Below are 14,577 nucleotides of genomic sequence, written 5' to 3'. Positions count from 1 at the left end.
ACGCAGAATTGGCGAGTTTCCTTCTGCCATGAAGTTTAGAAATGGTATTTCTAGCGACAATAAAAAGATTGCAACATTCTTCGCTCAATTATTTTATTCTAGTTACTCCGCTGTGATTGATTCATCACCTACCAATTTTCCATATGGACTGCATTCTAGTAACTCAATATATGCTCCACATTTGTTTCCTGAACATGTTTTATTACATCTTAAGACCCTAAAAGATTCTTTCAAATACGGTCCTGTTTATTTCCAACATGTTTTCATCAAAAATGTGCAGAATACATTTGCCAGCCCCTTACTGATCTGTTTAATCTCTCTTTTAAGAATGGCGTTTTCCCGACGGCTTGGATGGAATCTTTTTATCCCACTCCATAAAAAAGGAAGCAAGTTGTATTTTGAAAAATATAGTGGTATAGCAAAGCTCTCCGCTATACCTTAGTTACTCGAAGCTATCGTTACTAATTACTACGTTTTCGATTACCAATTCGAACATTAGTTTTCAGCACGGCGTTTTTATGAAAAATCTACCCCACCAATTTGCTTGAATTTACAACGTATCGAATGGTTTTAAAAACAACCATCACACCTACGTTGTATACCAGAGACGTAAATCTTAGAGAATAATCAACGACGGACAGCAAGAGAAATTGTCAAACTGGCGGTAGGTAATTCACCACATTACCTACTTGAAGATTAGCAAAAAACGCGGTGTTTTCTTTGAAAATTCACAAAGTAATTGAAAACGTTGAAAAATAGTTAAATTGTGATTATCATATCAAAATAAAGGTTTTATAGCGTTGGAATTAACGAAATTCATGCCAAATTTCCCCAATGGTGAATTGCCTACCCGCGATTTGATGGTTTACTGTTTCCCACTATTCGTTCTGTTTGGCGGTTCTATTTTTATACGTTCTCTGTTATATACACTGATATCTGCAAAGCATTCGAAAAGTATGCGACCCATTACTTGCTTGGCTTTCAACCTGGTTTCACTTGCTGCATCTCCTCCTCCAATCTTCTCGGCAGAACTCAAAGAGTAATTTTTTAAAATAATTGTTCGTATTTCATTGATGTTCCCTCAGGAATTCCTCAGGGCAGCCATCTTGGTCTGATTCTGTTTTTGCTCTTTATACAGAATATTTCCACAACTATAAACTATTATAAAATGTTAATGTCTGCTGACGACGTAAAACTGTTTAAGTCAAAAGAGTCGATTGAAGAATGTTCCGTACTCCAGTCTCATATAAATGTCACAGGCAATATACGACAGGGGTTTTAGCATTTGTGAAAAGATGGTCAAAAGAGTTTAGCGATCCTTACGTTACGAAAACTCTTTTTGCAACATTGGCGAAGCCGATATCAGAATACGGATCGATAATTTGGAATCCGTGATATCAAGCTTATGTAGATAGGCTAGAATTAAATCAAAAACAGTTTTTACTTTTCGCCTTGAGAAATCTTTAATGGGACTCTTCGTATAATCTATCTATTTCACTAATCGGTTAAAACATATAAATATTTCTGCCCTCAATTCAATTCCTAGAGAAATCCTAGAAATAACATTTATGCCTAAACTATTAAATTGACCGATTTCAAGCCCATTTCGTTTGAACGAGGTTAACTTTAATGTTCCATGCTGAGTTTCGAGGCATTATGAACATAGAATTCTTAAACAATGCAGAACCAGTTTGCAACTAAACGAGCCTTTTCTGTGTTTGTATGAAGATTATAGCTCTCACTCGAGTATAATTTATTTTCGGACTAGCTCTTTGGCATGAAAAAAAACTGTTCTATCTTCTCTTAATAATGAAAAAATCATATGTATACATTTTATTTATTCTAAATATTTCTATTTTATTAAATAAATTTCTCAGGCAATGAGTTTCTCTGTAGATGAGCAGTTTTACATCACGACGCTTATGAAGCCTGCCTTTCAAAAACTAGGCAAAAATAAAAATTTAAAATAAAAAAAAATTAACGAATAGAGAATTAAAAAATCTCTTGGCCGTTTTCCTGGATACCGCGCTTAGGCTTTGGATTGGGGTATTATTGTCTTATTGGTATTTTTTTTTAAATACTGCCGTCGTGAACACTACAATGAGTGGTATGTCGTATTAAGAAGATACATCAGTAAAAAGCATTAAAAAGGATAATTTTATGCAACCGCTAATCTTTTTATTGATACTTTTGGTAATTCTATACGACAGCATGATACTGCTAACACGCGTCCAAAATTATCGAGAGAGGTATCAAACGACGCGTCTTGACATCAGCATTAATAATCCGAAAGCGGGAAAATAACTCGTTTAACTCGTACAAAAGATATTAACGAAAAACCGAAAATCCAATCCATAGTATGTTTGCGCAGAAGACCTTTTGGTAGTAGTGCAGTTAACGGTACCCACCCTAAAGTTGGGCCAAGATTTTCGAGTGAGGTATCAAAAGACGCGTATTAATCTCGAGAACAATACTCCGAAGGCGGAAAAGAAAAATGTATCTCTGTCCGGAGATATTTGCAGTTGAAGTTGGCGATTTTAATGTGGTTGTTGTTGTGTTCGTACCCACAAAAAAAATTGTGCATCACCGTGGCGGTAGCCACGGTTATACCACACACCCGGACTTGGCATGGCGTAGCCCAGGGTCATTTTTTATAAGCGCGGCCGAAGGCCGCCAACGCAGAAAGGTGTTCTGCGCAAAAATACTATGGATCCCAACCCCGGTTGCGGAGGGACACGCGGGTTTTTTTTCGGTTTTTCGTTAATATCTTTTGAACGGGTAAAAAAAAGTTAACTTCCGCTTTCGGATTCTTGATCTAGATGTGAATACGCGTCTTTTGATACCTCACTCGAAAATGTTGGCCCAAATTTCGGTGGGTACCGTAAACTGCACTATTACCGACCTTTCTGCATTGGCGGCCTTCGGCCGCGCTTATAAAAAATTACCCTGGGTGGGTCCAACACCGGTTTGGAGACCAAAACTATATCCTCGCAAAACACGTATGTTCACAATTTTTTTGTGGGTACACCAACATTACAACAACATGAAAATCGCCAACTGCAAATATCTCCGAACAGAGATCAAATTTTTATTTTCCGGTTTCGGATTGTTGTTGTCGAGCTTAATACGCGAGAGATACCACTTTCGATATTTTTGGACGCGTATTAGCAGTGTCATGCTGTCGTATAGAATTACCAAATTTTCGTATGTACACCCTGTTCGACCCAAAAATGACCGCTAAAAACGTTGTCGATAAGTTTTTTGAAAAAAAAAAAAATATTTTTGAAATGACCTTTGATAATTTTTGATAAAAATTAGGTGGTGCTCCGTCTTGGAAAACGTTACCGACAATAACACACGTTGAGAATTGCCTAAATATAAAGTATATTACGTTTGAACGTTTTTCATTGATATTCTGCACAAAGAGCTGAAGTAAGAAATTAAAAACTCACATTCGTCCTCCATTGAGTTGATTTGGCAGCCCTAAAGGTAGAATTGGAAAATTGATATCACTCGATAGGCCCAAAAAGGTATGACGCAGTTAAAAAAAAATTGTATATATTAGAAAAATAGGCTGTTGCATTTACATACGTAAATAAATATATACATATCTACTATTATGAGCATGGGGAACTAAATTACTTAAATCCATTATATGAATAACAATTGCTGAGATTATTTACTTCAAGCTCACCTATCTATGTACACACGAATTAGTTTTGGCAACCAGCAGAACACACAGCACACAATAATTTCATATACCAACGGGTAAAAAGTTATTGTCAAATTGTATTTACTTAGAAATTTTATTTGCAGGAAGTTTCCTTTACTAAGTTAATATTTTGAACCATTATTTTTAATTTTCATTGCACATTAAATTGCGTCGCCTTTCCAACGAAAACCCTCATTTGCTAATTTGGTGTTTTGTTTTGCTCTTTTTCAATCTGGGCATCGTTGCCATATTCTACCAAAAGACATTTTCTCTGGCGTCTGCAGAGTTTTTATTTTCAATACTGCCTGATGATATGTATTTTACGAAAGTTACATGTAGATGGCGCAAAGCGACGAACGGCGAAGTGTACGTTCCTCTTCTGCAAGTTTAGAGTATTGTTTTTTGAGTACAGGATTCACCGGGCAATTCCTGGCATAGAGGTCGGACGTCTGTTTGTGGATTTCACTGAGGACCTGCTTGTGCTTTTTAGCTTCATACGGTTGTGTTCTCAGGTGCCGTATTTCCTCATAATGAGGGGACTCTTTAAGCCCCTGGACGGTGCAGTCTCATCAATCAGATGTATGTTGGGATGCCCAGGTTTCTGGGTATTCAACAAGAACTGTTTGATTAGCATTTCATTTCTCTCCCTAATGGGGAGTATTCTCGCCTCATTATGTAGATGGTGTTATGGGGACATGAGAAGACAACCCGTGGCGGTTCTGAGGGCAGTATTTTGGCAGGCCTGTAGGTTCTTCCAGTGAGTAGTCTTTGGGCTTGGCGACCATAAAGGGGACGCGTAGCATGCAACCAGCTGGCCAATTGCTTTGTAAGTGGTAATGAGCGTTTCTTTATCTTTACCCCAAGTACTGCCAGCAAGAGATTTGAGGATTTTATTACAGCTCTGGATTTTCGGTACAATTGCGGCTGAATGTTCACCAAAATGTACATCCTGATCAAACGTCACACATAAGATTTTAGGGTGTAAGACAGTCGGTAGCGTGGTGCCACTGACGTGGATGTTCAACATGGTCGACATTTGGGACGTCCATGTTGTAAATAAGGTCGCCGATGATTTAGTGGGTGATAATGTCAGATTTCGCGAGGTGAAAAAACTGAAGGGATCAGGGAGGTAGCCGATTATTTTGTTACAAAGCGCATCGATCTGTGAGCCAGGGCCTGTGACCATTATTGTGAAGTCATCGGCGTAGGAAACGGTAGTAACTCCTTCTGGTGGCGAAGGTAGCTTTTATATGTAGAAGTTAAACAAAAGTGAGGATAGGACACCACCCTGTCTTCTTCTTGGTTTTGATGTTGCGTTTCTAAATTGCGCCGATATCTTCCGACGACCCCGATAATTTGCGTTCCACCTTTTAAGACTTGAGGGAAGGGTATACCCTTCCAGGTCTTGCAGTAACGTGCTATGGTTGACCATATCAAAAGCTTTTGATAGATCTAGCGCAACGAGTACTGTTTTATGGTGGGGGTTTTGATTTAAACCGCAATTTATCTGGGTGCTAATGACATTTATCGCGGTGGTTGTACTGGGAAGCTTTCTACAGCCATGCTGATGACAGGCTAGTTGCAAATATGCTTTGAAATAGAGGATCAAAATGATTTCAAGGGTCTTGGCTACTGGCGATAGAGGAGATATCGGGCGAGATAAATCTCCTATGTAAGCTGGTTTCCCAGGCTTTAGTAGCGGGACCACCTTGGCCATTTTCCATTTTTCGGGAATGACAAAGGTGTAAAGGGACCGGTTGTGCTAAATATTTGGAACCCTCTTTTGCTAGGCTTTTAAGCATCGGCATGGCTATAAGGCCCACTGCTTTAAATGGTTTAGCATGACCGATGGCATCCTCAACCTCTTTGGCGGTGATGGTAATTGGGGACGCGCTGAATTTATGTTTATGGGCATGTCTGTTGGCTCTCGGCCTGACTTTGTCAACCGTGGAATGAAATACATATTTTCGGCAAAAGGCGCTCGCGTACTTTTTCGCATCCGACAGCACTTTATCGCCAAAGGCGATGGAGATTTTGTCATTGTGCTTAGACGGATTCGATAGGGAGCTTACGGTGGACCAAGCTTACCCACACCGGCAGAGAGGTTACAACTACTTAGATGCTGCTCCCATTTCGCCCGCTTGTGTTCATCCACAAGCAATCAGATGCGTTGGTTTATACCATTTATTGGGGGTCGCCGGGATCGAGCTGTCTTATAAGGTCACGTCCTCTCGCGGCCTCCCCCGTTGGATTCAATGACCTTGCGGAAAGCACGCTCCGCCTGGCGAGCATCACTTGGGTTAGGGAGGACAGCAAAGCGTCTGTCTGTAAAGGATTTGTTCTCATCCCACTTTCCTTTTTTAAAGTTTATGAAGGTGCGTTTTTCGGTGACGATGAAGTTGGCGGTACGCTCGAGCGGAATAAGTATAGGCTGGTGGTCGGATGCCAATGTTACCATCGGCTGCCAGTTGACGCAGTTTACGAGTCCTGCGCTCACGATTGATATATCTGGCGAGCTGTGACAGCTTCCAACATACGAGTGGGGGCGTTTCCGTATATTGTGAAGTACGTCGTTTCTTGTATTTGATCCGCCAACATCTCACCCCTACTTGACTTGACATTCTTCTGCACGGCGAATTGGTTGAATTCGCTTTGCCACCACCTGATATGGATTCGCCTTGGTTTTGTGTAGTACATTTTTTGACAGCTAACCACTTTTGAGTTGGTAGCACTTATTCATGGTTCAACTATATACAGGTTGGCTCATCTGTAAAGCAACAAAATATGTCTGTTCAAATTGTCAAAATCTGTGTATTGCTGTTGGTGCGAATGGTATGGAATGGAAACATAAAACTTAGCAGTTTTTGTATGTGTAAGTAAAATGTTGCCAATGTGTTGGTTTCATTTTGAGTTTGCCATCTCCTTTTGACAATCCCTTCGACCATGCAATGACATAAATAAAATCAGCTGATGAGATGAGCCAACCTGTACATAATTGAACCATGCACTTATTTCAAATTCATTGCGAGTATTTTGTTCTAGCAATCAAGGCGAATCCATACCAGGTGGTGGCAAAGGGAATTCAATCAACCAACAAACCGCCGTGCAGAAGAATGTCAAGTCAAAAGAAAATTTTCATTGATTTAGATTAACTGACGTATTGTTGTACAAGGCTTTGTATGGAAAATTATCAAGAAGAAGCAATCAGCTGTTGGGATAACACAGCCTCTACTGAATTCGCCTTGGGAGTATTACATATATGGTTTGCACAAACCTGTCTGATTTATGCTGAATTTAAAATAATATGTCAAGTTTTTCAGTGCGAGTTTACACTCCAGTTAAAGTTGGCTAGAGTTTAATCCTGCCACTTCGGCTGCTTAAGCTGAGATGAGCAGCAAAGTTTACCCACAGCGGGTTAGGGGGCTTAGAATACACCCGCGGCAGGTATGCCTGTCGTAAGAGGCCACTAAAATATCAAATAGATTCAAGGGATTGTGTAGCGCAACCCTCTCAAAGGGTTGCCAGCGTTATATATAGCTCCTGCAATCCAATTGTAAACCTCACCTACTCGTGGCGAATCCTGTTTCATTAACAGCCGAGGCTCTGGCGACTCCAAGAACGAGGGAGTGGGGAGGGCGGGTTGGTTTAGAAGGTGGTTATATAAATCGTTCCCGAGATGGTCGGGCAAGTGCTTTACTACCGGAACGTACCGAACCTATACCCGGCTAAGGACAATCAACAACGACAACACTCCCCCAAGCCTTCGGGGAGTGTCTTTTTCGTTAATACAACAACAACAGCAGCAAAGTTTTATGTTATCGAACAAAGTGGCAAGGTTAAACCCTAGTCAATTTCAACTGAAGTTTAAACTCGCACTAAAGGGCCAGTTAATGGTGACTTAACCATTACCAGATAAAGCAGCTGCTCTAACCAACCGTAAGGGCCAATTAATGGTGACTTAACCAACCTTATGGAAATCAATGTAATCGATTAATGGTGCCATACCATAACGCTATCGCCATAACCATACCATAGCCAACCAATTGGTTTTTCGCCATATCCATAACCTAAACATATTTGAGTTGGAGAATTTATTAACTCTTTGTAGATTTTATTTATTGTTTTGGATACGCTTTGACTAAGAGACTTATTCTTTGTGGTATACTTTTGTAATTTTTTGCGTTTTCTTCATTTTTATGAAATTTTCACGATTTTTAGGTTAAGGCACCAATAACTGATGCCGATTTGATATGGATAAGTAAAAAAAGAAGGATTGACATAATAAGAGACGTCATTTCATACTTTTTGTGAAATTTATTTGTAATGTCCCATTTGAGGGGTAATTTTAAATTGCTTCTACACATTTTCATGAGGTATTTTTAATTGTTTTAAGGGACTTATTAATTATATAGATAAATAACTATATAAAATAATTTAAATTCAATTTTCATTTATAAATTATTTTCAATTTTATACTCTAATACTTAACCTCAATATTTAATATAAATTATCACAAAAATAATTAATAATTTAAAATTTTTAATAAAAATCAATTTCATAATAAAATATAAAAACAAAACGACTGTTTACGCGGCGTAGGCTGCCAACCGTCCCATCTCCCCTTTGTACATACGTATATCCATGAATTTATATCTATTCCGTATCTTGTACTGTATTTTATTATGGAATTGTATTATAGTGAATTACCCGCATAATCCATGAATTGTATTTACCCTTTAAATTCCCTATTGGGAACACTAATGGACGTGTGGCAGCCTCCACCGCGAAAATCCACCAAATTTAATTCGCCGCAAATGCAGGATGGCGATCTGGCATAAGAGAATCTAAAATATTTTTTTTCTAACAAAATAAAATAATTTATTTCAATTTTTAAAATCATTTAATACTAATAAATATATTAAATAATTTAAATTAAATCTTCATTTATAGATTATTTTAAATTTAATATTCTAATAATTAACCTCTCATATTTATAAATATAAATTATTATAGAAATGATTAATAATTTAAAATTTTTAATAAAAATCAATTTCATAATAAGATATAAAATAAAAACGATTATTTATTCTAGAATCTAAAATATTTTTTTCTAACAAAATAAAATTTATTTCAATTTTTAAAATTTATATTTATTACTAATAAATATAAACTTACTACATTAAATAATTTAAATTAAATTTTAATTTATAAATTATTTAAAATTTATATTAACATTTAACTCCTCATATTTATAAAATATTAAATATTATAAAAATAATTAATAATTTTTAAATTTTTAATGAAATAAATAATTAACAACTAACCCCTAATTAGCTATTAATTAATATTCAATAAAATAAAATAAAATTATCAAAAACAATCAATAAATATAAAATTTTTAATAAAATTATATAATTTATAATATATCAAAAATAATTAATAATTTTAAAAATTTTAATAAAAATCAATTTTATAATAAAAAATTTAATAAAAATGATTAATAATTTAAATCCAATTTTTTTTTTAACAAAATAAAATAATTTAATTTCAATTTTTAATATTATTATTTAATATTAATAGGTAACTATATTTAATAATTAAAATTATATTTTTATTAATAAATTATTTTTAAATAAATATTTAAATATAGTAATTAACCTCCCTAAAATTTTTTTCATAAATTCATTTTGTAATAAAAATGTAATTATGAAAATAATAATTTTAAAATTTTTAATAAAAAAAATAATTAACAACTAACCCCTAATTAGTTATTAATTAATATTCAATAAAATAAAATAAAATTATTAAAAACAATCAATAAATATAGAATTTTTAATATAAAAATTTAATTATTAATAAATATTTAAATGTGCGGGAAGTAATTTTCTAATACCCGCCAATCAGGTACATTGAAAATGAAAATCGAACTGACGCCTCTTATTATTTCTATTCTCTTTGGTAAAAGTCATCATTCACTGAGTTCTCTAGCTCCGTATCACGCTTAATTCTCACGGTAATGCTCTAGATCATTGGGAGACTTAAGAAGCAGGGGTTGTGATATTTTCGTACGCTTGAGTTGTGATAGGCAGCAGATGCAAAAGGCCAGGCGGTGACACATATTTTTGGAAAAGATGGTTTATTAAAGGCAGCGCTGCCAAACTAAAGACAAGAAATAAACAAATTATCTGTCTCACGAATTGAACCAGACATATGCATTTATCTGCCTCAAATCGTTGTTGTTTTCTTTAAAATCTTTTGAACGAGATACAATTTTTATTTTTCGATATACTGTTGTCGAGGTCAATATGCGTCTTTTGACACCTCTCTCTATATTTTTAGACGCGTATTAGCTGTCGACTCCTGTTCTAGACTATTACCAAATAATTTTGGTGTTTTTTTAGACTTGGGATTGTATTCAGTAGTTTCGGGTTTTAAGATTATACTCTTTCTTTATATAAGTTGTATGAAAGAAAAATGTACATTTCAAAACCACACTTAAGGTTTGGTTTCCTCGAAAGCGGTGCCGCTATTTAGCGGCCGTTACATAGCGGTAGAGTATATTGTCAAAATTGTTGCAGTGTAAAAGTAATTATGTGTAAACTAAGAAGACGGTGAAGTTCACCGTAACGTAATATAGCGGCAGGGCATAAAATATTACGGCCGTCAAGACGGTAGAAACTCATTCATCAACGTTTTTTGCCACCGCTATTGTCGAAGCGGTGAACATTTTGTCAAATATTTATAAAATAAACAATGTTTTTGAATTTGAATTTTTTTGAACATGTTTTATTTTTGTATAAATAAATAAAAATAAATGTAAGGCGCGATAACCTCCGAAGAGATCTAAGGCCGAGCTTACCTCCAAATTAATTATTATTATTATTATATTTATTACGGCCAAAAAAGCCTAATTCATTATATAGCACAATTTACAAAATTCATAATTGTTTCTTAAAACTATTTCATTAAAAAGAAATGAGTAAATTCATTGTTTAACAAGTATTACATATTTAAATTTTTACAATATAGAAATAGTTTTTCTTTAAACTTAACAACGTTTTCACAGTCTTTTATCTCTGCTGGTAGTTCATTATACATTTTACAGCCTACGTATTCTAAGGTCTTTTTTATGAACTCGGTTCTTACTTTGGGCAGTTTTAAATATCTGCTACTCCTAGTTCCATAGTTATGGATCTCATGATTGTACTGTATCCTATCACTCAGATAATTTGGTAGCATTCCCTGTGTTATGTAATGTAAAACATCAAAGAGTAATTACAGATTAATAGTTTAATACTAAGCCAATTTAACATATGAAGCATAATACTTTTTGATGTTCTATAAGAGCATTTTAGTATCAAACGCATTGCTTTGTTTTGCTGTATTTGGAGCTTATTAATTAACGTATCATTTGTTATTAGTAGTATTGTTGGGCAATAAATAAAATGTGGTTCTACAATTGATCTATATACTAATATTTTGTGATGTTGGCTAATATGCTTACATGTTCGATACATAAATCCCATTTACTGCGCAATTTTCTTCTCTAAATGATTCATATGTTCTGTGAAACTTAGTTTCCCATCAATTGTTACACCTAGGTACTTCATTTGATCTACTCTTTCAATTGCATTGGTTTTTATTTTCAGACTAGATTGGATTAAGTTATTATGGTTCTTGTTAAATATTATATACTTAGTTTTATCAATATTAAGTTTTAGCTTTCTACTGCACAGCCACTTATATAAATTATTTAAATCTTCGTGTATTTTCATGACAGCGCAATCTATATTTTTGTCACTAATGCTAACTTATGCATCATCCGCAAAAAGACTTATTTTACAATTTCTCAAGCAAGTTTTTATATAATTGATGTAAATTATAAACAATATCGGAGCAAGTACTGAGCCTTGTGGCAGCCCAATGTTAACATCATCTCCAATTACCGTGCTCTGCTTTCTGTTACTCAGGTAACTACGAAACCATTCCGAAGCTTTTCCCTTGATCCCAATTTTATCCATTAACTTCAGCAATTCATTTCGATCGATTATTTCAAACGCCCTCTTTAAGTCTAAGAAGCAAGATACTACTAACTTTTTATCAGCAACAGCCTCTTTCAACTCTCCAATTACCGCGTTCAATGCTGTTTCGCAGGAGTGGCCTTTCCTGAAGCCTGATTGCTCTGGTATGATTATATTATGATCGTCTAGGTATGCCACTAGTTGCTTTTTCACCACTGTTTCCTTTATTTTTTATCAATAGGTAGGGTATTAATCGGACGCAGCTCGTCAGGGTTCATTGTATTTTTTACTTTTGCCACTGGTATTATTGTGTATATCTTCCAGCAGCTGGGAACAATGCCACTATCAAACGATTCGTTTATAATGCCCTTATATAAGTGTGCAATGTACACCATAGAGTCCTTGATAACACCCTCTGACAATAGGTTTTTACCGCCATATTTGTTTTTAAATGATTTTGCTATGCTCATTATATATTCTAACTCGATACTGGTGAGCTCAAATGTTGCTACCGAGTTGGTTGTTTCACTTTAATCAACAAGTTCAATTGTTTCAATACTATCATTGATTTGGATTATGCTCTGAACAAAGTAAAAATTCAAGACATTAGCTATATCGTTGCTATTTTCTAGACATTCACCGTTAAATTCTATTTTTTTAATATGATTTTTATTGTCTGTAAGTTCCACAGCATTTTTCAAACATTTCCACATGGATTTCTTATTTCCTTTATTAATAATAACTTGATCTTCCATGTATTTCTTCTTTTTAAGTATTATAGTTTTTTTTATATATTTTTTAACGGCATTATAATCATCCCAATGACCTGCGCTAATCGCAATTTTATATAATTCAAATTTTCTTTTATGTAGTACTCTTAGTTCACGGTCGTACCACTTATTTTGCAATTGTGTATTGATCCTCTTCTCGTATGTCAACGTTTGCATGGCTTCAGACAAGATATCATTCAAAGCCTGAACCCAATTTTCTAACACTATATTAGATATAGAACTATATCACATATCCGCAGCAGATTTATCATGTTCTCCGCGCTGTAGTTCTCCCAACAGACGGCATTACCATATTTTCTGCGATATTTTGAAGTAGGTATTTCAAAGCAGATTGTCTCATGATCAGATATTTTATATTCGCTGGTACATTCAATTTTGATCTGGTCATTATTGGCAAATAGTAGGTCAATTTTTGTAGCTGAGTGCTGCGTTACTCTCGTATTAAAATATATTTGTTGTACCATGGCCATTTGCGCAAACACACTTGTAAGCTGGTTAGAGTACGTGGATGGTATATTCATGTTTATATTAAAGTCCCCAATAATTAGATTATTATCCGAATCTTTAAGGTGCTCTGTGACGATCTCATTTAAATATTTAACAAAATCTGCATCGCTGCTACTAGGTGAGTGATAGATTACTCCAAATTTCAACTTTAGAGCGCATTTTTTAATTTTTATAATAATACACCATATGTTCATGTCGAAAGACTTATTGCATACAACGATGCATTCTACTTGTTCATGTATATAAAATAACACACCACCCGTGTGCCTACTGTGTGAATCCCAACGGATTAATTTATATGTAGAAATATTTAACTCGGAGTCCATTATATTATCTGTTGTACAAGTTTCGGAGCACACTACTAAGGCTGGTTCTTCAACTTCGATAAGATGTTCTAGTTCTACTTTATTTGATACTGTGAAGTATTGCCCTTATTAATAAACAAGCAATGTAAACGCCGTATTAGTGTTAAGAGCGAAATGTAAATACTATTATATTAAGATATATGCACCGCAGGATACAGCCTTCTTTAGTACGTGTAGTATACGCTTTAGTTTTCCGTGATATAGTCACATTATATTTGGTTTGTTGCTAGTATCCCATATGTTTTTTCCTAACATTCAGCTTCTGCTGATATACAGGGCACAATCTATCCATAGTATCGTGGTTTATATCTAGTCCCATATTCAGAACTTTGTTTGCTCTAATGCAGTTGATACATTTATTAATTGCTGTCTCATTGCATTCTTTGGAAATATGTGCGCCATGACATTTAGTGCACACTTCCGTTTCTTTACAGTCTTTAGCTTTAGGATTGAAGCCTTTGCACTTAAAACAACACAAAACCTGCACTGCATCGTAGACTTTGCATCGTTCCCATCCTACATTAAGCCTTTCCTTAGCTAATATCTTCGCAAACTCTTTGACATCCAATTCTAGAACTGCATTGTAGTAAATATTTTCATTTTTATTTACTTGGTATAATTTTGTAATTTTTATGTCGGTTTGGTTAAGCAATTATTTTGTCTTTTAATTCTTTGAGCAAGCTCCTCAATCTCATATTTGTAACTTATTTCGGTTATAAGAAGAGATGGGTAAATTTTTTTAGGGATCCTCACCTCATAATTATTTCCAATATTATTTTCAATTGCATTTCTTATTTTTTCTCTCTCTACATTATTTGCACTTTCTACGATTACCACTCCATCTTGTCCACCCACTATGTTCATAATTTGCAAATCTTCGGGATCAACTTTTGAGTTAAGATCTTTTTTAGTTTTTTCAACTTCCTGTTTGGTGCTAGGCTTAATTATTAGAGGAACTACATTTCTTAGCTCTGGCAAATCTTCTTTTTTTGATTTGGCACTTTTTGCTGCGTTTGCATATGAAAGTCGGGGATGCCAGATTTGTTTTTTTCTTTATTTCTGCACACATTTTCTCATTTTCTTTAGTTATTGCTTCAACCATTTTCTTGTTATCTTCTTTGTTGTTTTCAATTACCTTACATACCTGCTCGCTATTTTGCTTTAGAACATCAGCTATATCA

This window comes from Eurosta solidaginis, chromosome 4 (genome assembly GCF_040869045.1).
Source record: "Eurosta solidaginis isolate ZX-2024a chromosome 4, ASM4086904v1, whole genome shotgun sequence".
In the NCBI taxonomy this organism is placed as follows: Eukaryota; Metazoa; Arthropoda; class Insecta; order Diptera; family Tephritidae; genus Eurosta; species Eurosta solidaginis.
The sequence above is the reverse complement of the archived record's forward strand: the minus strand, read 5'-3'. Positions refer to the sequence as shown.